This window comes from Cebus imitator, unplaced genomic scaffold (assembly GCF_001604975.1).
Source record: "Cebus imitator isolate Cc_AM_T3 unplaced genomic scaffold, Cebus_imitator-1.0 Scaffold40, whole genome shotgun sequence".
Classification (NCBI taxonomy): Eukaryota; Metazoa; Chordata; class Mammalia; order Primates; family Cebidae; genus Cebus; species Cebus imitator.
Genome location: NW_016107355.1, coordinates 6,324,366 through 6,344,837, shown reverse-complemented (window position 1 = coordinate 6,344,837; position 20,472 = coordinate 6,324,366). Strand labels below are relative to the sequence as shown.

General features: G+C 40.0%; 1 protein-coding gene across 1 annotated transcript in view; it reads right to left on the bottom strand.

Moving 5' to 3' along the window:
* CUNH4orf45 (chromosome unknown C4orf45 homolog) overlaps positions 1 to 18,909 on the bottom strand; it is a 140,487-nt gene extending 121,578 nt beyond the window's left edge. Inside the window, exon 1 of the mRNA XM_037737597.1 lies at positions 18,632 to 18,909. The gene's annotated coding sequence lies outside the window, so the exon portion shown is untranslated. The remainder of the gene's footprint in view (positions 1 to 18,631) is intronic.
* Positions 18,910 to 20,472: the final 1,563 nt, after the last annotated feature.

Below are 20,472 nucleotides of genomic sequence, written 5' to 3'. Positions count from 1 at the left end.
AAATGTATTTTAAAATGAAATACATCAAAATTTGATAGAAAAATAAGACTTGATCAGTGATCAAATTAATCAAAATATACCAAAGAAGTCAAAGTATACCAGATAAATACATACTATGAATCACCACATAGAATAATGAAGTCTCCATAGAAATTTTTTAAAATGAAAATTAAAATAACTGTAGTTATCAATAATAAATTAGTGTTGTCTGGGTGCTGTAGCTCACACCTGTAATCCCAGCACTTTTGGAGGCCAAAGTGGGCAGATTGCTTGAGCCCAGGAGTTCAAGACCAGCCTGGGCAATATGGTGAAGCCCCATCTGTACAAACATACAAAAATTAACCAGGCGTGATGGCACATGCCTGTAGTCTCACCTACTAGGGAGGCTGAGGTAGGAGGATCACCTGAGCCCAGGGAGGTCAGGGCTGCAGTGAGCCATAATAGTGCCACTGTACTCTAGCTTGGTTGACAGAGTAAGATCCCGTCTTAAAAGAAAAAAAAGAGTAGTGTTATGCTTATAAAGAGAAAGCAAAATTTCATTCATTAATTATTTAATTAATTAGATTAATTAAATAATTAATTTGAAAAGGAGTCTCACTCTGTCACCCAGGCTGGATTGCTGTGGTGCGACTTGGCTCACTGCAACCTCTGCCTTCCGAGTTCACGCGATTCTCATGCCTGAGCCTCTCGAGTAGCTGGAATTACAGGGGCACAGCACCATTCCCAGCAAGTTTTTGTATTTTTAGTAGAGATGGGGCTTCATCATGTTGGTCATGCTGTTCTCAAGCTCCTGACCTCAAGTGATCCACCTGCCTTGGCCTCTCAGGTACTGGGATTACAGGCTGTGAGCCACCATGTTCAGCCAAAATTTCACTTTAAAATTAAATCAGAAATCAATAAAAATCCTATGAAATCCTTAAAAGTGCTCTAAAGTAACTCTCAGAATTGCTGCAAAATTTCTCAGTATTTTCACATCCTCCTATATGTTTTTTTTTTAACATCGACATCCAAAATAATGTTTTGTTTCTCATATTTTACTGTCTTATGTTAATTATTAATAGGGACAAGATATTTTTCATGTTTTTATTACAACTAAACAATATTTGCATAGATTAAATCAATCTTTTGTTTGCCTAGCCTGAGTACTTCACTTAAACTAGTGTTTTTACGAGATTTAAAAACAGTTCCAAACACGGAGGCAAGAGCTCCAAGCCTTAATAGGTTAGAAAGGTAGTAAGTGATGGGCCTTATAGGAGTTAAAATCACTAACCTTGAACAGCTTATAAGTTTGATTTCTGTGAATTGACTGGAGCACCATCTAACACACAAGTATCCCTAAAGAGTTGAACTTGGCTATAATCAAGCCTCTAGAGCCAAATTCAGTTTACAGAGAATAAAAGAACAAGTTAAATGAACATGAGAAGGAAGCAATTGACAAATTCAGAATGTTGGACATTTCTGCTGTATAATTGATCCAGTTTCTGCAACAAGTAAATGGCAGGGAAAAAACGAAGGGAAGGGTGGCCCAGTTTAAAAGAGACAAAAAGAGAAAACATAGCTGAATTCAATGTATGCTGGATCCTTATTCTCAAAATCAACTGTCAAAATACATTATAGAGACAATCAGGAAAATTGTAATTTATTTATTTATATTATTATTATATTTTTGAGACTGTGTGTCACTCTGTCACCAGGCTGGAGTGCAGTGGCACGATCTTAGCTCACTACAACCTCTGCCTCCTGGGTTCAAGCAATTCTCCTGTTTTGTATTTTTAGTAAAGACGGGGTTTCACCATGTGGGCCAGGATGGTCTTGATCTCTTGACCTCATGATCCACCTGCCTCGGCCTCCCAAAGTGCTGGGATTACAGGCATGAACCATCACGCCCAGCCAGGAAAACTTTATTATGGAGTTGCTAATTACATGATGCCAAAGGATAGTTATTAATTCTGTTAGGTGTAATCGGGGCAATGTGGCTATGTAAGAATATGTTCATATTTTTTGAGATGCACAATAAGATATGTAAATGAAATAATATGACATCTGGGCTTAAAATATTTTGCACAAGAAAAAGACAAGAGAGATATGAGTCAAATGTGGCAAAATTTTGATAAATGTTGAATATGGGTGACAGGTAAGTGGGAGTTCATTGGTGTGTGTTTTAAAATAGTCACAATAAAATTTGTAAAAAGGCAAAGGCAAAAACGGATTGACATATCCTTATTGAAGGTAAATAAAAATGATTTTTAAAAATATTGGCAGGGGCAGGTTGCGGTGGTTCATGCCTGTAATCGCAGCACTTTGGGAGGCCGAGGCAGGCGGATCACTTGAGGTCAGGAGTTCAAGATCAGCCTGGCCAACATGGTGAAACCCCAACTCTACTAAAAATACAAAAAAAATCAGCCGGGCATGGAGGTGTGCCCCCGTAATTCTAGCTACTCGGGAGGCTGAGGCATGAGTATCACTTGAACCCTAGCAGAAGAGATTGCAGTGAGCTGAGATCCTGCCACTTCGCTCCAGTCTGGGCAACAGAGGGAGACTGTCTCAAAAAAAAAAAAAAAATTTTGATGGGCTTTAAATACATATACATTGTTCACAGTACACACAATCCTCTAAAGCTTGTGGCATTAATAAGATACATCTGCTTGTATCTTTCACCTGCTAATTCTGCTCTCTATAAATATACCACAAGATAATAAGAGAACAAGAAAAATAATTTATGCAAAGTATTCACATAAATTTGTACAGTGAAAATTAAGAAATTATAAAATACAGGAGGCTGTGAAGCTAAGTATTATATGTCAATATAATGAAAGACAGAAATCCATCAAAGGTGACAAGAATTTGAACTACGTAAATACATAAAACTAAGCAGATACCCTGGCATCAGTTATAAGAAATTTTAAGTATTAAGACTCTTGCACAGTCCCAAATGACAGAAAACCCAACCCAAACTGGCTAAGGAAAAGAGGAAATTTATTGGCTGATTAAAATTAAAAGTTTAAAAGGCACAAAAATCTCTCCAGAATGGATTATAGACCTAAATGAAAACATAACATTGTAAAATGTCTAAAAGAAAACACAGGATAAAAATCTAAGTGACCTTGTTTTTTGGTGATCGGTTCTAAAATGTAGTATCAAAAGCAAAATCCATAAAAGAAAAAACATGTTTAGTTGTACTTTATTAAAAGTTTCTTCTCTGTGAAAGACTATGTTAAGAGAATGAAAAGACAAGTGATAGACTGTAAGAAAAATTTTTTGTGAAACACTTATAAAACATTTGTATCCAAAATATATACAAAACTTGGGCTGGGTGCAGTTGTTCATGCCTGTAATCCCAGCAATTTGGAAGGCCGCCGTGAGAAGATTGCTTGAGCTCAGGAATTCGATACCAGCCTGGGCAACATAGTGAGATCTTGTCTCTAAAATACACACACTCTCTCTCTTAAAACTCAACAATAAGAAAAAAAATTATAAAATAGGCAAATATAAACAGATACTTCACTAACAAATATATACAGATGGCAAGTAAGTATATGAAAACATACTTATCTTTGGTGATTAGGAAATTATGAACTAAAACAAACTATGATACAATTACACACCTGCTAGAATGGCAAAAAGTAAACAGACAACACCAAAGGCTGACAAGGACACGAAGCAACAGGGACTCTGATTCATCGCTGATGGAAATTTTTATTAAATAGTATAGCTAGTTTAGAAGACAGCTTGGCTTAACATAGGATCCAGCAATTACTCTCCTAGGCATTTCTCAAATAGATTTGAAAACATCTCCACGCAAAAGCCTGCACTTAAATGTATATAGAAGCATTTCTCACAATGGCCAAAAATTGGAAGCCACTAAGATGCCTTTCAATAGGTGAATGGATGAAAAAAATGTGACACAACCACACTGTGAAATATTATTCAGTGATATAAAGAAATAAGCTATCAAATCATGAAATGATATGGAGAAACTTTAAATGATATTGATAAGGCAAAGAAGCCAATCTGAAAAGACTACATACTGTATAACTCCAGCTTTATGACATTCAAGAAAAGGCAAAACTGTAGGACAGTGAAAAGATCAGTGGTTGCCAGAAGCTGGGGGGGAAAGGGAGGAGGGGGGAATGAACAGGTGATGCCCAGGGGATTTTTCAAGTGGTGAAACTATTCTGTATGGTGCTACAATGGTGAATGCATGGTCTTACTAATTTGTCAAGGCCCCCATATGCTTAATAGCGTAAAGAGCAAAGCTTAATGAATGCAAGTTTTTAAAAAAAATTATTTAGGAGATCATGGGATTTCAGGAAGGAATTCAGACTGTGACAAGAAATCTAACTATATTACAAGTGCATAAAACAACCTTACCGAAGAGGCTAGAGAGAAAATGTGAGGGCCTAATTAACTTTGGAAATGAATGGAGTTTGTAAGAATAAAGGCAAAAGAATTGCAGATAAGCAGTGCACTCTAGTTGACAAAGTTCTTCTCTCAGGAGTAAAAAAGTGGTAACAGTGAGGAAAGAGATGGTTTTCCCAAAGCCGGATGAGTCACAAGAAAGGGAGTGGATGAGATGGTTGATGAGCAACGCAAATCATAAATGCCCACCATAAATAATGCATTTGATTATTTTTCTGTAACATTGTAAAATATGCTCACAATTTGGAAAAAAAAAATAGGCCGGGCACAGTGGCTCACCCCTGTAATCCCAACACTTTGGGAGGTCAAGGTAGGCAAATCACTTGAGGTTAGGAGTTTGAGACCAGCCTGGCCAACATGTTGAAATGCCATTTCTACTATAAATACATACACACACACACACACACACACACACACACACACACACACAAAACCAGGCATGGTGGTGCCTGCCTATAGTCTGAGCTACTCAGGAGGCTAAGACAGGAAAATCACTTGAACCTGGAAGGTGGAGGGTGCAAAGAGCCAAGATCATGCCACTGTACCCCAGCCTGGGCAACAAACAAGACTGTCTCAATAAATAAATAAATTGGAAAAAAAGGAAATAAGCTGAAGTTTAGTTTATGTCTTATAGACTTATCACAACTAGTCATATTCTATTTTTTAGATTTTATTATAATTTTGCACACAATGTCCAAAATATTTAAAGTTGAAGGAACAAAACACAAACCAATAACTTTACTAGGTTTAATGCTTATCTTGCTCAAATTTTTATCAATCAAATATGTCATTTATAATGTTATGAGAAATTTAAATCAGTAACAATAAAAATTTGATGAAAATTATGTTTTTTATTACATCGAAGAAGTTTCTCTTGCACAAACCATAAAACCTATGCTAATAAAAATACTCCTTTGTGAAAGTTACCTCAAATACAGTGACAACTGCTGTGTTAAAGACATGCTTATGGCGACAAGATATCGATGATCAGACTGAGTGGGCATAATGAGATAGCAGTATCATGTAAATTAAACATAGGTGGGCCAGGTATGTGGCTTACACCTGTAATCCCAGCATTTTCAGAGGCCAAAGTGAGTAGATCACCTGAGGTCAGGAGTTCAAGACCAGCCTAGCCAACATATTGAAACCCCTGTCTCTACAAAAATGCAAAAATTAGCTGGGCATGATGGTGGGTGACCATAATCCCAGCTACTAGGGAGGTGAGGCTGGAGAATCTCTTGAACACAGGAGGAGGATGTTGCAGTCAGCTGAGATCATACCATTGCACTCCAACCTGGGCAACAGAGTGAGACTCCGTCTCAAAACAAAAAACAAACAGATTTTTTTAAAAAGTGATCATTTCATTGTTATATCCATTATATACAATCATATATGTGAGAGAAAAAGTAAGTTTAGATTTCCTTGTGAAAGCATACACAAAAACTATTTACCTGTAAAAATCATTTGTTTTCCCACAGTAGTAGACGTTGGCTTTTGGTACGATACAGATGCCATGGCTAAAGTCTTAACTGTGCTACTGGATTTTCTTCTTCAGCTTCTTCAAATCAGTTAAGCTGCACAGAAAGAGCAAAAGACTCTGCAGTCCTTCCTCTCCCTGCCTGTGGCCTGAACCAGGTGGTTGCTAAGGACTCTTTATGACAGGGAGATAGGATGTTCCTCTTAGCAGAGTTCTGCGTTCCAATCTCCAAGAGCATAGAGATACTGCTATAGCCTTCCCAGAACTTGCATCCAGTAGTAACTTTCCTTATTTGTCAATATCAAGTTAGAACACACTTGTTCAGGTACTAGATCCAGTATATGCTTATGTCTCAGATAACGTGGCAGGCTCAATCACCACTGTCTTTCAACATTTCACAAAGAATGTCTTGCAGAAATGTGTTGTAGCAAAAAACAAACAAAAAGCCCCCACAAACCATGGTTAAATATATTCGACAAACACTGGCAAGATAAAATACAGTAAAAAAAAATAACATAAATGAATGAGATAATTACCCACACAAATATATATAGATATATTTTCAGTCTCATATTTCAATTCCTCCTTAAACACTGCTTGTCCTTGGGTCATGTCAATTTACTTGTGGTTCTCAATCTGTGCAATGCTTTTTCATTGTTCTGAGCCTTTACACATACAATTTGCTCTTCCTGTAATGTTGCTATGCAAATATTTCTTGTTCTCTGACAGCCAATGTTGCATCTGCTCTTCTAGGAGGATGTCTGCAGGCACAGCTAAGTACTTTCTTCTTCATGTCCCTTTAACCTCTATAGCACTGTGTTTAGACCTATCTTTTTAACTCACCACATTAATTATTTGTCCATTTTATTGACCTCCCCACTAGACTCTGATTTCTAGGAGTTTATAATGAAAGCATACTTATTTATATTTCAATTTCCAGAGACTGGTATGCAATAAATAGTTAATAGATGTTTGTGGGATGAATAAATGTATGAACAGTAATCCTAGCTTGCACAGAAATATATTGACCACCTGATAATCCGTTGAAGATAAATCTAACAGTAATTTTGTATTCAACACTAAATATATGGAGTTCTCTACTGTAAATGTAATACCTTTTATATGTTGATAATTAAAAGAAAAACACCACATTAACTCTGGAAAGGCTTACAGTAGGCTTATGGTAGGCAAATAGATGTGCTACCCAGGTAGGTTCCCTTTCAAGAAAGGGCTTGTAGCCCAGCTGGAGGAAGGACTGTCAGCAGATAGTATCCAGCTGTCAGCACTTTCAGTGTCTGCTTTAGCTGCAGAGAGCTGCCTCCTCTGCCTGAGGCCAAGCCTTTTCCAGGGCAGCCTGTGTCAGGTGATTGGTATAAAGACCAGTGATTTCTCATCAGGTTGGTCAAAGCTGTGTTGAGCCCTTATCATAGTTCTTCTTCTTCCTCTGATCAATCCTGCTTCCTCTCCTTTCCTTTCACAGGTATTGAACCCAAATTACCACCTTGCCCCCAACTTCAAGAGAACCTGACCTGAGATAACTAGACAGCGTAAGCACATATGCACAAGTGTATTATACAAGAGTGCTTCTCATTTTAACCACTCAACCCTTCTAGCCGGAAACTGAATATATTTCCCCAGTGTGGGCAACTAGAGTCAGTCACTGTTGTGTTACTGATCTTTGCTGTCGCTTTCTTTGGTCCTGACCTGCATTGCACTCTTCTTTACCTCCCTACTGGCCCGCTACAGTTTCAGAAGCTTTCCTACTCTTTCTGTGGTTAATTAATTCTGGTTCCTACAGTCAAGGGCTCTCTATCTCTAGCTAAAAGTATCTTTCTTTGAAAAGTTCCTATTTGTGTCTTTGGAACTACCATTTTCCAAGGTACCCAACTGTGGACATTCCTAGGAGAGAGAAGCCTGCACACATCGCTTGTGGTTTTAAGGATGCTGAGAAGAGAAAGGAAGAGGAACCTAAATGAAGAAAATAATTATTTGGTAAACAAGGCAGAAAATAAATGAGATCGGCCAGGCACAGTGGCTCACGCATGTAATCCCAGCACTTTGGGAGGCCAAGGTGGGCAGATCACGAAGTCAGGAGTTCGAGACCAGTCTGGTCAACATGGTGAAACCCCGTCTCTACTAAAATACAAAAATTAGCCGGGCGTGGTGGTGTGCACCTGTAATACCAGCTACTGCTCAGGAGGCTGAGGCAGGAGAATCACCTGAACCCAGGAGGAGGAGTTTGTAGTGAGCTGAGATGGCGCCATTGCACTCCAGCGTGGGTGACAGAGTAAGACTTCGTCTCAAAAAGGAAGAAGAAGAAAAAAGAAATGAGATCTTGGTCTTTGTTGGAAGACGTCCCATTAACCCTTCATGGGAAATGTGGGCTTCTGCTTTGCCTTGGAGACTGTTAGAAACTTTAATCTGTTGCAGGCTTAGGGTCAGACATTCTGATGGCAAAGGCTGGAGGGAAGGGAAAATACAAGAGAAGAACCAGATAGTTCTTCACAAAATTATTCCACTAATTCGAGATATATTTAGGTTCATTTGTTTTGTGTCATTTCACTTTTTAGAAATTTAAAATTTTATTTCTCAAGTAACATATTTACATAGTTTCAAAGTAAAATCCTTAAGGGATAGTCAGAGAAGTCTACCTTTTACCCTTGTTTCCTCTTCCTGTTTCCTCCTTTTTCTCTTGCAGGAAACATTTTTTAAAATATAACTACAAGGCATGGCACAGTGGCTTACACCTGTAATCCCGCACTTTGGGAGTTCAAGATGGATGAATTGCTTGAGCCCAGGAGTTTGAAATTAGCCTGGGCAACATGGCAAGACCCCGTCCCTACAAAAATTAGCTGGACACAGTGGTCTGTGCCTATGGTCCCAGCTACTTGGGAGGCTTAGGTAGGAGGATCACTTGAGAACCCAGGACTTTGAGACTACAGGGAGCTGCACTGCAGCCTGGGTGACAGAGTGAGACCTTGTCTCAAAAACAAACACATATATAAACATATATATGGAGGAATTATATATATATATATAATTATATCTTTACCTTTCCTAAATAAATGGTAACATACTGAACATACTGTCTTTTACCTTGCTTTTTTCTCGTAACAATACATCTGGAGATCACTCCACAGCATTAATAAAGATATTTCTCCCCCTCCCTCTCTCTCTTCTTTAGCTTCAAAATGCATTTACCAGTTTATTCAACCAGCCCACTATTAGTGGTCATTTGGGCAGTTTCCAATTTTTTTGCTATTACAAAAATTACCACAAAGTGTCATTTTCTGCATACATCTTCTCAGATTTTTTGCAGACATCTTTGGGATAGATTCCTAGAAGTGATATTGCTGGGTCAAAGGAAAAAGACACATGTACTTTTGCTCAGTGTTGCTAACCCTGCACCATCATGGTTATACCATTTTGTATTCTCATCCACGATACCTGAGAATGCCGATTTTTATACAGCCTCACCCACAGACTATGTCATGGAACTTTCTAATGTTTTTCAATATGACAGGTAAGAAATGGTAACAGTAATTTACACCTCTGTTCTTGTTAGTGTGATTGAACATGTTTTCATGTGAGTCAGGGACCTGTGCATTATACACTATGAATTGTCTAGTCTTTATCTCTTTTTCTATCAAGTTGTTGACTTTGTTCCATCCTACATTTTTTAAAAATGAGCTAACATTCTAAAGAGACACAGGAGCTAACATTCTAAAGAGACACGTAAACAGAGAATGACGATACAATGCAGTAAGGGTGATGATAATTGTAGTGATACGTTTAGTAAATACCTGATTTCTCGAGTCAGGGGAACAGAGAGGAAGATCACTTGCCCGGACCTCAGACAGAAGCTGAGGGCTGACGATGCGGTGAGGCAGGGTTTCCTTGAGGAAGCGAGTTTTGAACTGTGTCGTAGATAATGACTAAGATCCAGACAAGGGACAGGGAGCTGGAGGTTGGGGTGGGTGGTGAGGGCATTTGGGGCAAAGGGTACAGCTTGAGCAAAAGGCTGGAGGGGAGAAACAGCCAGCAGCACTGTGCATAGCAAAAATACAAGTTCCGCATTGCTGGAGAGTCATGACTAAGAGGGTAAGCTGGGAGGTGAGGCTAGAGTTTTACTCTGTAGGCAATGAGGACCCTTGAGGGTTTTACATTTATTTATTTATTTATTTATTTATTTATTTATTTATTTATTTATTTATTTATTTGAGGCAGAGTCTCACTGAGTCACCCAGGCTGGAGTGCAGGAGCTCAATCACAGCTCACTACAGCCTTGACCTGGGCTCAGGTGATCCTCCCACCTCAGCCTCCAGAATAGCTGGGACTCCATGAGAGAGGATCTCACTATGTTGTCCAGGCTGGTCTGGAACTCCTGGGCTCAAGCAATCCTCCTGACTCAGGCTCTCAAAATGCTGGAACTATAGGCGTAAGCCACCGTGCCTGGCCCTCTGAAAGATTTTAAATGGGCAGAGACTGGTTGGTATTGCACTTAAATAGAAGCCACCTGACTGTGTGGAGAATGGGCTTCAGAAAAGCAAGGAGTCCGGGGCCCAGCAGGTAACTGTTGAAGTGGTCCAGGGGAGGGGAGATGGGGCCTGAACTAAGCCAGGCATGAAGGATACACGTTTGGAGTGTGCGTTGAAGAGTAAGTATGACCCCCAGTTTTCTAGTTTGGCTGACTCGTGAGTAGTAGCATCCCAAAATAACACAGAGAAAAACAGAAGAAAACTGAGGCCAATAAATAAATTGATGGCATTAACTAGATGTGGATTTGTACATACTGCACAACAGGCTAATAAAGCAGTTAAAATTAAGCCTAAAGTGTCATAAAATATTGTGACAGCGACTGAACTCATTACTGGGACTAAAAGTAGTCTCCATGGGCCACCAGATGCCTTTTATTAGAGAAAATCCCTATTGTTTATGAATCGATAGTTGCCTCATCTAATGAAACTCAGAGTTTGCCGCTCATTTTGGCTATTGTCTTGCTTCAATAATTTAATAGCTACTTCAGAGTTGATAACCACTTCACCAGTTACAACGGTGGAGGTCAATGCAGTGGCCCTGTAAAAATATCTTGTTTTAGGCCGAGCGCGGTGGCTCAAGCCTGTAATCCCAGCACTTTGGGAGGCCGAGGCGGGTGGATCACGAGGTCAAGAGATCGAGACCATCCTGGTCAACATGGTGAAACCCCGTCTCTACTAAAAATACAAAACATTAGCTGGGCATGGTGGTGCGTGCCTGTAATCCCAGCTACTCAGGAGGTTGAGACAGGAGAATTGCCTGAACCCAGGAGGCGGAGGTTGCGGTGAGCCGAGATGGCGCCATTGCACTCCAGCCTGGGTAACAAGAGCGAAACTCTGTCTCAAAAAAAAAAAAAAATCTTGTTTTAACAGTTTGCAAAATAATCAAGGTATACATTTTAATGATATAAAAGAGATACAAAGTAGAAGCTTTTATCATACAGCAGTGATAGATCTCTAGAGGAACACAGGTCAGAATACACTACAATTACATAATAACGTTCAAATATCCTATTACTAAGCACACTTCGCCAACTGGGAAGCTTTGCCACTATGTATCAGTGAACCTTTCCTTATACTTTTAAGTACTATGCGCATAGTACTTAAATATACATGGTGCTTAAACGTGTGTGTGTGTGTGTATGTGTATGTGTGTGTGTGTGTGTGTGTACATATATATATATATATATATATATATTTTTTTTTTTCTTTTGAGACAGAGTCTCACTGTTGTCCAGGCTGAAGTACAGTAGTGGGACTATAGCTCACTATAGCCTCAAACTGCTGGGCTTAAGAAATTCCCCCAACCTCAGCCTCCAAGTAGCTGAGACTAGAGGTGTGTGCCACCACAGCTGGCTAATTTTTATACATTTTGTAGAAACAAGGTCTCACTGTTTCCCAGGCTGATTTTGAACTCCTGGGCTCAAGCCATCCTCCTACCTCAGCCTCCCTAAGTGCTGGGATTACACTTGTGAGTTACCACACTCAGCCTAGTACCACATATTTTCATGTCTTTTCCATGTATTCTGGGTTCAGGAAATAATCTGGAAAACACACTGAATAAAGCCACAGACTTGGCTTCAAATCCCAGCAACTCTTCTGAGTAACATTGGCAGGTTGCTTTTCTGTGAAATGGGAATCATTGTGCCTACCCATAGATCAAATGGGATAATGAATGTAAAATGCTTGCCGCAGTGCCTGATACATGGTACGCACTCAATAAATGTTGGCTGTAATATTGGTCTCATCATACTGCCCCTGAATCCTTGCCATCTGCCCCATTCTTCCCTGAAAAAACAGACAATTAACAGAAATTTAAACAGCGACCATCATAACTTTACTTTTTGTATTTGAATTTGTAACACTAGCTCACAAAAGAGTCTGTAGTCTTCCTCTGGCCCATTTAACTCTAATTTGGGTAGGATGACACTGGGAGTATAGTGGTGCTATTCCTGCTGGGCCAGTCAACCCAACTTCCCCCAGTTGTACTTAATTTAATTGGGTATTATACAACATTTAGGCTTTTTCCATAGACACATGGTTTTTAAAATTAAATACACGAAGCATTATAATTGCTATCTTCTAATTGCTATACTACACACTTAAAAAACAACAGATAAAGCCAGTATTATAGAAACAATAATGGTCATATCTTATAAATGTGTGAGTTGTTACCATTAAAAGCAACCTTATTTATTACTGAGACTGAACCCTTTATTTTTTCCATGAGCTGTCTGACACTGGGAGAGATTAGTTGAGGAGTTAACCAAAGGTACCAGGGGAATTGGAAGCAGAACCACCACCACAACCAAAAATCCGCAGCACTCCTGACTCTCAGTTTGGAATGCTTTTCTCTCTATTCTGCCTTGTGAAAGAAACTGTCATCTCATTCATGGTGTTGTGGGTATCAAAAGCCCTTGAAGATTGCTCTAGTGTTTTATGTGGTCTTTCTCCTCCCACCAGTTTAATTTTCTGGTGAAGCCTTTTTCACTGATCAATGAACAAATATAATTGGACACTTACTATGTGCCAGACATTGTGCTAAACACTTTCCCCAAGGTTTTCTTGTTATCCGCACAATAGTGTTATGACAGAATTATTCACTGAAGAGGTGAGTTCTACAGTTTAGTGTCAAAGTTTTGCCCCATTGTACATCCATGACTGAGAATGTTGATTCCCAAATCTGGCTAATTATTTTGGGGTCTTAATAACCAAAATCTAATTTTGATCTTCAACAAAGATGTTTTTCAAAATGTTATTTTTACATAATCAAAATTCCCCCATATGAAAAACTGATCATAGTTAGAAACTATTCCCTCTGTGGGCTATTGCAACTTCCCAGCCTGTGAGTGCAAATGAGGTGACCATATCATTCAATCCTAATACTTTCCTAGTTTAATATCTTTCCCACCCCTGTAACTACAAAATATCAACCTCCTTTCAAATGTCTCCTCTTCTCCGTCCACCAGCTCAAGTCTCTGGAGGTCCCAGATGCCCATGCTTCTCTCTTTGCTCTCTTCTAGGCTGCTGCTCTGTAAGCTTTAGCTTGGCTGCTGCTCAAACATGTTTTATCTAAGCCAGTGGAACACTTCTCTATGTTGGCCATTGGCCAAAGTGAAATTCTGCTAATCTCTGATCTCTAGATCACCCAACTGCCACTGGACTCTGCTTACTATTCCATTCTTGTAACAGCCATTCTGACATGGACTCCTTGGCTCAACAAGTCCCTTCCACTATGAGATGCTTTCTTAAGAGAGTCCCCAGGAGGCTTATTTGGGCTCCCACAAAACAACACAATTTTGGGTGACAACTCTTTTAATTATTTAGCAAGCACACTGACTGGCTAGGGCCTCACTAGGTAATTTTGTTTGGTTTGGTTTTTGTGTTTGTTTTTTTGGAGACGCTCTCACTCTGTTGCCCAGGCTGGAGTGCAGTGGTGCAATCTCTGCTCATGCAACCTCCGCCTCCTGAATTCAAGCAATTCTTGTGCCTCAACCTCCTGAGTAGCTGGGATTACAGGCATGCACCACCATACCCGGCTAATTTTTGTATTTTTAGTAAAGACAGTTTTGCCATGTTGCCCAGGGTGGTCTCCAACCCCTGAGCTCAAGTGACCCACCTGCCTTGGTCTCCCAAAGTAATGGGATTACAGGCGTGAGCCCCCACACCCACAGTAGGATTGAGAAGCGAAGGTGGACAGATCACCTGACGTCAGGAATTCAAGACCAACATGGCGAAACCCTGTCTCTACTAGAAATACAAAGTCCTTCTGCAGTTCCTCCTTAGAACCAATGTCTGAAGTTGAGTGTCTCCTCTTCATCCAGCTTCCTGAGGTACATAATTTACAGCAGGCTACAATCCAGGATTAGTTTCAGTGTCATTCTTTTGATGTTGCAAGAGAAGACATAACCTCCTAATATTTGCCATGCCATAAAATGAACATTCAAATATATGAATATTGATCCCCAAAGAGGGTCTTATAATTATGACATAAAAAGAGCTTTTACCATTTACTTGAAATAGATTATAAACTGGCTTATAGTATGAGCGTTTGGGCCAAGATTAAGAAAATACTCCACTTTGAAAATGTTTGTTTTTTAGTAAATTCAGCAAGATTTCAATGAGAAAGTGACTTCTCTTGTTTATCAAGATTTTTAAACTTAATCATTTAATTTAAACTCTAGTATACATTTTTAGACTGTTATTTTCAGTGGCAAGGAAGTTTGAGCTGAGGAGGAGGAGGACAGCATCTGAGAAAGAAAACACAGATGGGTCTGGGATCTCCTTTGTGTTGGAAGCGGAGACCCTTCCCCTCCCCGCTATCACACAACCTAGATGGCAGAAGTAAAAACAAAATCAATTCAAAAGTCTCTGTATTAAGGAGAAATAAAATTGTGGTGGGGAATGAATTTGGGAGCTTTGGAACTGGGGGAAAAAACAGCAAGATGGACAAGAAAAGTATGGGAAGAATGGGGGCAGGCAGGGAAGGGACACACTGCCCTGGAGGGGGAAGATGTGAGGGTTTCTCTGTGCTCCAGTCACCCAGGACAACGGAGGAAAAGCCTAATTTTAAGTTATTTGCTACCTCCAATATAACATTCTCCAAGGTAGTGAATGGGACAAGGGTGGCACAAGGCATTTTCTTTAGTGTGTTGAAGTCATAGCTGAGCTGGCTGGGCATGGTGGCTCACGCCTGTAATGCCAGCACTTTAGGAGGCCAAGGTGGACTGATCACCTGAGGTCAGGAGTTCGAGACCAGCCTGGCCAACATGGTGAAATCCCGTCTCTACTAGAAATACAAAAATTAGCCGGGTGTGATGGTTGCACCTGTAATCCCAGCTACTTGGGAAGTTGAGGCAAGAGAAGCACTTGAGGAGCTGGGGTGCAGTGAGTGGAGATCACACCACTGCAGCCTGGGCAACAGAGCGAGACTTTGTCTCAAAAAAAAAAAAAAAAAAAAAGTTATACCTGAGGCCAGAAGGCTGGAAAGTTGAGGGTTTCATATGTAGACACATCTCACACAAGAACATGTTGCAATAATCTGAATAAAATCGTAAGCCAAAAATAAAAATATTCAATATAAAATATTTGAAAATAATTTGTCTAATTACTATAAAAAGTTTATTCAAGGAGTTGATTATTTAAGCAAGATGCTTAATCTCAACTTTATAAAATATATAAAATCTAAGGTATATTTGAGATGATGAAGTTGTAGATACATTATGTATTTTGGATTACTCACTTTCTTAACACAAGTTGGAAAAAATTGTTCTCATATCAGCTAGCAGTAAAGTTTCTCTTAGGTTGAAACCTTTCTTTATTATTTTTAGGCCGTTGAAAATGAAGGAGGAGAAGCCCTTAGGGCATAGCTTAAAAGAGCCACCTAAAGGAGATAGTTTTAAACTTTTGCACAAAAGAAGTAAAAGGAATGTGGGATGGCAATAGCTATGATGGAGAAAGACCGAGGGAAGGCAGGCTGAAGAAGATGGAAGGCTGGAACTGAACAAAAATGGGGGGGTTCATTATGTGTTGCTACATAACAAATTACTCTAAAATTTAGTGGCTTCAAACAACAATTGTTTATCATTTCACAGTTTTCATGGGTCAGGAATCTGGGCACTTGTTAGCTGGGTGCTTGTAGTCCAAGGTCTCTCATAAGATTGCAGGCAAGCCATCAGCTGAGACTGAGGTTTACTGTGAAGGCTCAAGAGGGAGGATCTGCTTCCAGGCTCACTCACATGGTTATTGGCAGGATTTGGTTCCTTGGAGGGGTATTGGAGTGCACTGTGTGCTTCTGCATAGCGCAGCTCAAAACATGTCAGCTGACGCCAGGCACGTGACTCCTGCCTGTAATCCCAGCACTTTGGAAGGCCGAGGCAGGCAGCTCACTTGAGCTCAGAAGTTTGAGACCAGCCTGGGCAACGTGGTGAAATCCTGTCTACAAAAAATACAAAAGTTAGCCAGGCGTCATGGTGTGTGGGCTGCAGTCCCAGCTATTTGGGAGGCTGAGGCAGGATGATTACTTGAACTTAAGAAATTGGCACTGCAACAAGAGTGATTTTACCACTGCACTCCAGCCTGGATGATAGAGTGAGACCCTGTCTCAAAAAAAAAAAAAAAGGCAGGGAAGGGGTAGCTGGCTTCCTTCAGATGGAGAAAATGAGAGAGGGCAACTGAGACAGAAGCCACAGTTATTTTGTAACCTAATCTTACAGGTGACATTCTATCACCTCTGCCCTGTCGTGTTTGCTAGAAACAAGTTCACAAAACCCAGCTCACACTGAAAAGTAGGGCATGAACACCAGGAGGTAGGGATACAGCTTACAGGTAGCCAGTGAGAAGTCCTCATCAGACCTGGGAGTATTTTAAGAGCAAGAATGTTAAATATTGAACTTTCAGTTTTGTTTTTGTTGTTTGGGTGTTCATTTTTTTGTTTGTTTGGTTTTGTTTGAGACAGAGTCTTGCTCTGTCACCCAAGCTGGAGTACAGTGGCATGATCTCGGCTCACTGCAACCTCCACCTCCCGGGTTCCAGAGATTCTCCTGCCTCAATCTCCCAAGTAGCTGAGACTACATGTGCACACCACCACACCCAGCTAATTATTCTATTTTTAGAAGAGATGGCCTTTCACCATTTTGGCCAGGCTGACCTTGAACTCCTGATCTTAAGTGATCCACCTGCCTCGGCCTCCCAAACTGCTGCGATTACAGGTGTGATTATAGTGCCGCTTCAGCCTGTTAAGCATCAGAACTGACTCTGTACAACCCATCACATGCTGGAAGAATGACCTATCCATAGAGTTGTGATAAGGTGGGGCTGGTGGATAGAGATTGGAAGTTATCTAGACTTTGACCTTTGGTTGCCTCATTCTTTCATTCCTGTATTCTCTGAGGCCTTTTAGAGCATTCCACTTCAGTGACCATGACTTGATCAGTTCTGTTAGACCACTTACGCTCTGGAAACTAGCATTTAGAAAAGTTAAAAATATTATTAGTGGTTTTTTTTTTTTCCCAAATTTATCTTGCGCATTTTAAAACCTTTTATTTTATTATTATTATTATTTTTTTTTGAGATGGAGTTTCACTCTTGTTGCCCAGGTTGGAGGGCAATGGCGCAATCTCAGCTCACGACAACTTCTGCCTCCCAGGTTCAAGCAATTCTCCTGCCTCAGCCTCCTGAGTAGCTGGATTACAGGCACGTGCCACCACACCTTGCTAATTTTGTATTTTTAGTACAGACGGGGTTTCTCTATGTTGATCAGGCTGGTCTCGAGCTCATAACCTCAGGTGATCCACCCACCTCGGCCTCCCAAAGTTCTGGGATTACAGGTGTGAGCCACCATGCCTGGCCTTAAAGCTTTTTAAAGAGCTATAAAAAGTAGATTTTTATAGACAAACTGAATAATCAAGTTCTAAATAAATTTGCTCCAAAAAGTTACTTAATCCTAATAGAAAAGGTAAACCCCATACATACAGACACTCATTTGTGTCTGAAATCATATACTTATCTATTTAAGCAACTTTTCTTGCTTAATTTTGTATTTTTAAAATTTCCTCTGATTCTTTATATTTTCTCAGAGTTTAAGGGCAAAATTTATGCTAGATTTTAAATTAGAAACATTCTTCTCATTCCTGCCTTGTTCCATTGATTGATTAAAGTTTTTTTTTTTTTTAATCTCCTAATGCTTATCATCCACACTTTAGAAAACAGAGTCCCTGTCAGCCACCGTCTATCTTGGCTGCTTTATCTGTTGAGTCACAGTCACATTGCCACAGATTCTTGGTAATCTGAAAAATACCAAGATGCTCTTAGATAACTGAAAACCCAGAGAAGTAGAATTTCCTGTGCTGTACCAAACAAGCTCTGCAGAAAAGTAACTAGGCTGAAGCCCGTTGTGGACAGTAAGGTTGCCCAGTCCCAGTTCTTTGGAGAGCACTGCCTCTGGAGTCTACATAGCACAGTTGAAGAAAGGCAAAGAGAATGGCCTGCCCTGCTACCTGGTCCTCAGTGGCCTGAGATTGTGTATAATCTGAAATAAATCTAAATGAATAAGAAGAGGGGGTTTCAAACATGTGAACCACGATATGTTAGCATGTAACAGAATAGCATATAATAGAGAAAGCACAAAGAGGCAGAGTAAAACAGCTCCTGCTCCCAGCCTTTAGAGATGAGGATACTTACCCCGGGCTGATGTGCTTACCTTCCTTCAAAGATGATTGTTCACGTTTTCGGGGATGTTTTGCAGTCTATAAAGGTACTGTTTTGCCCTTCTCTAGGCCTCCTGAACTCGCTTAAGTAATCATACCTCTTCCAAAGCTTGGTATTTGAGAACAGACCTGGCCTCTGTTTCAGAAGGAAATAATTGAGCGTTTTGTGTAAACACAAAAGCGGGTGGGGTAGGAGAGCTTTCCGGAGCCTGTGCTATCTCCTGTTCAAGCCCATTTGCTAGCCTCGTAGACAGGGCGCGCTGGAATGCCTGGCAAGGGCAAGTACAGTGAAATGCCGTCATTGTGCGGCTCTCACGGCGCATGTTTTCCCACGTATAACATTCAGAATGTTCAGTTCCCTGGAAAATGTTCTAAAGAAGTTGCACTGTGTTAGGCTTTGTCTTCTCGTCTTTCACAAAGGCAGACAGCCCTCTGTTGAGAACAGCCTTTCCATAGGCATTTCTTTTGGCTTAGAGCCACATGGACGTAACCTACAGCCACCGAGCCACGAGAAAGGGGGAGGGGAAGCTTGACAGGGTTTTTCCTCACACATTCAATACACACAAGGATCCTGAATTGAAAATGCCTATCAGTTTGCTTATGATGATATTGTCAAAGAAAGTTGTTTACAATGATAACTAATATTTTTTTACTCTCTCCTTCCACTTTTTTTTTTTTTTTTTTGAGGGTGTCCTTATGTTGCTCAGGTTGGACTCTAACTCCTAGGCTCAAGTGATTCTCCTGCCTCAGCCTCCAGATTAGCTGGCATTACAGATATGCGACACCACCCTAGGCTTAATAATTATTTTTAAAACCTGAGATAATTTACTAAATGATATGAAGTTAAAATTTTTTTAAAATCAGAGTATAAAACATGGGCTTTTAGTTGACATAATGTAATCTGAATGACTTACGATACAGATGTCAAATGTTAAGGTTATGTGGGATACACTTATATTTATTAAATATTATCAGTTACTGCTTTTCACAGAAATAAATGAAATAATTTTCTGATTATTGTAAATTGACAAAAATATGGTAGAGATTTCTAAGAAAACATTGTTGAGAAAGATAAAGCAACATCAGTTTATGACATTTCAACGGATTCTACCTTCAACACAGATTAGCTTATTGTTTTTATGTAAATAAACAAGACGGTCCAGCTGGACCAATTAAGCTCTCATATTTTTCTGTTCTTTCACTGCACACAAGTCTAAGAATTGTTTTATTGGTTTCCTAAAAGCACCACAATAGCTTTGAAAATGGTTGAGAAGATGTAAGAAAGTAGTCTGAAACATGCAGATGATATCAAGATTCACAAAGATTAAGGGATAGAATGCAAACCAAGTGATTTTTTAAAAAATTTTTATTGATACATAAAACTGGTATATATTTATGGGGTACTTCTTTTGATATACACAGATAATGTGTAATGATCAAATCAGTATATTTAGGATATCCATCACCTCAAACACTTGTTTTTTCTTGGAAGCATTCCAAAGCCCCTCTTTTAGCTATTTTGGCAAACCAAGTGATTTTTTTTTTTTTTTTTTGAGACAGAGTCTCACTCTGTCGCCAGGTGCCAGGCTGGGGTGCAGTGGTGCACTCTCGGCTCACTGCAACCTCCACCTCCCGGGTTCAAGCAATTCTCCTGCCTCAGCCTCCCAAATAGCTGGGACTACAGGCGAAGGACACCACACATAGCTAACTTTTGTATTTTTAGAAGAGATGGGGTTTCACCATGTTGGCCAGGATGATCTCAATCTCTTGACCTCATGATCTGCCTGCCTCGGCCTCCCAAAGTGCTGGAATTACAGGCGTGCGCCACTGCACC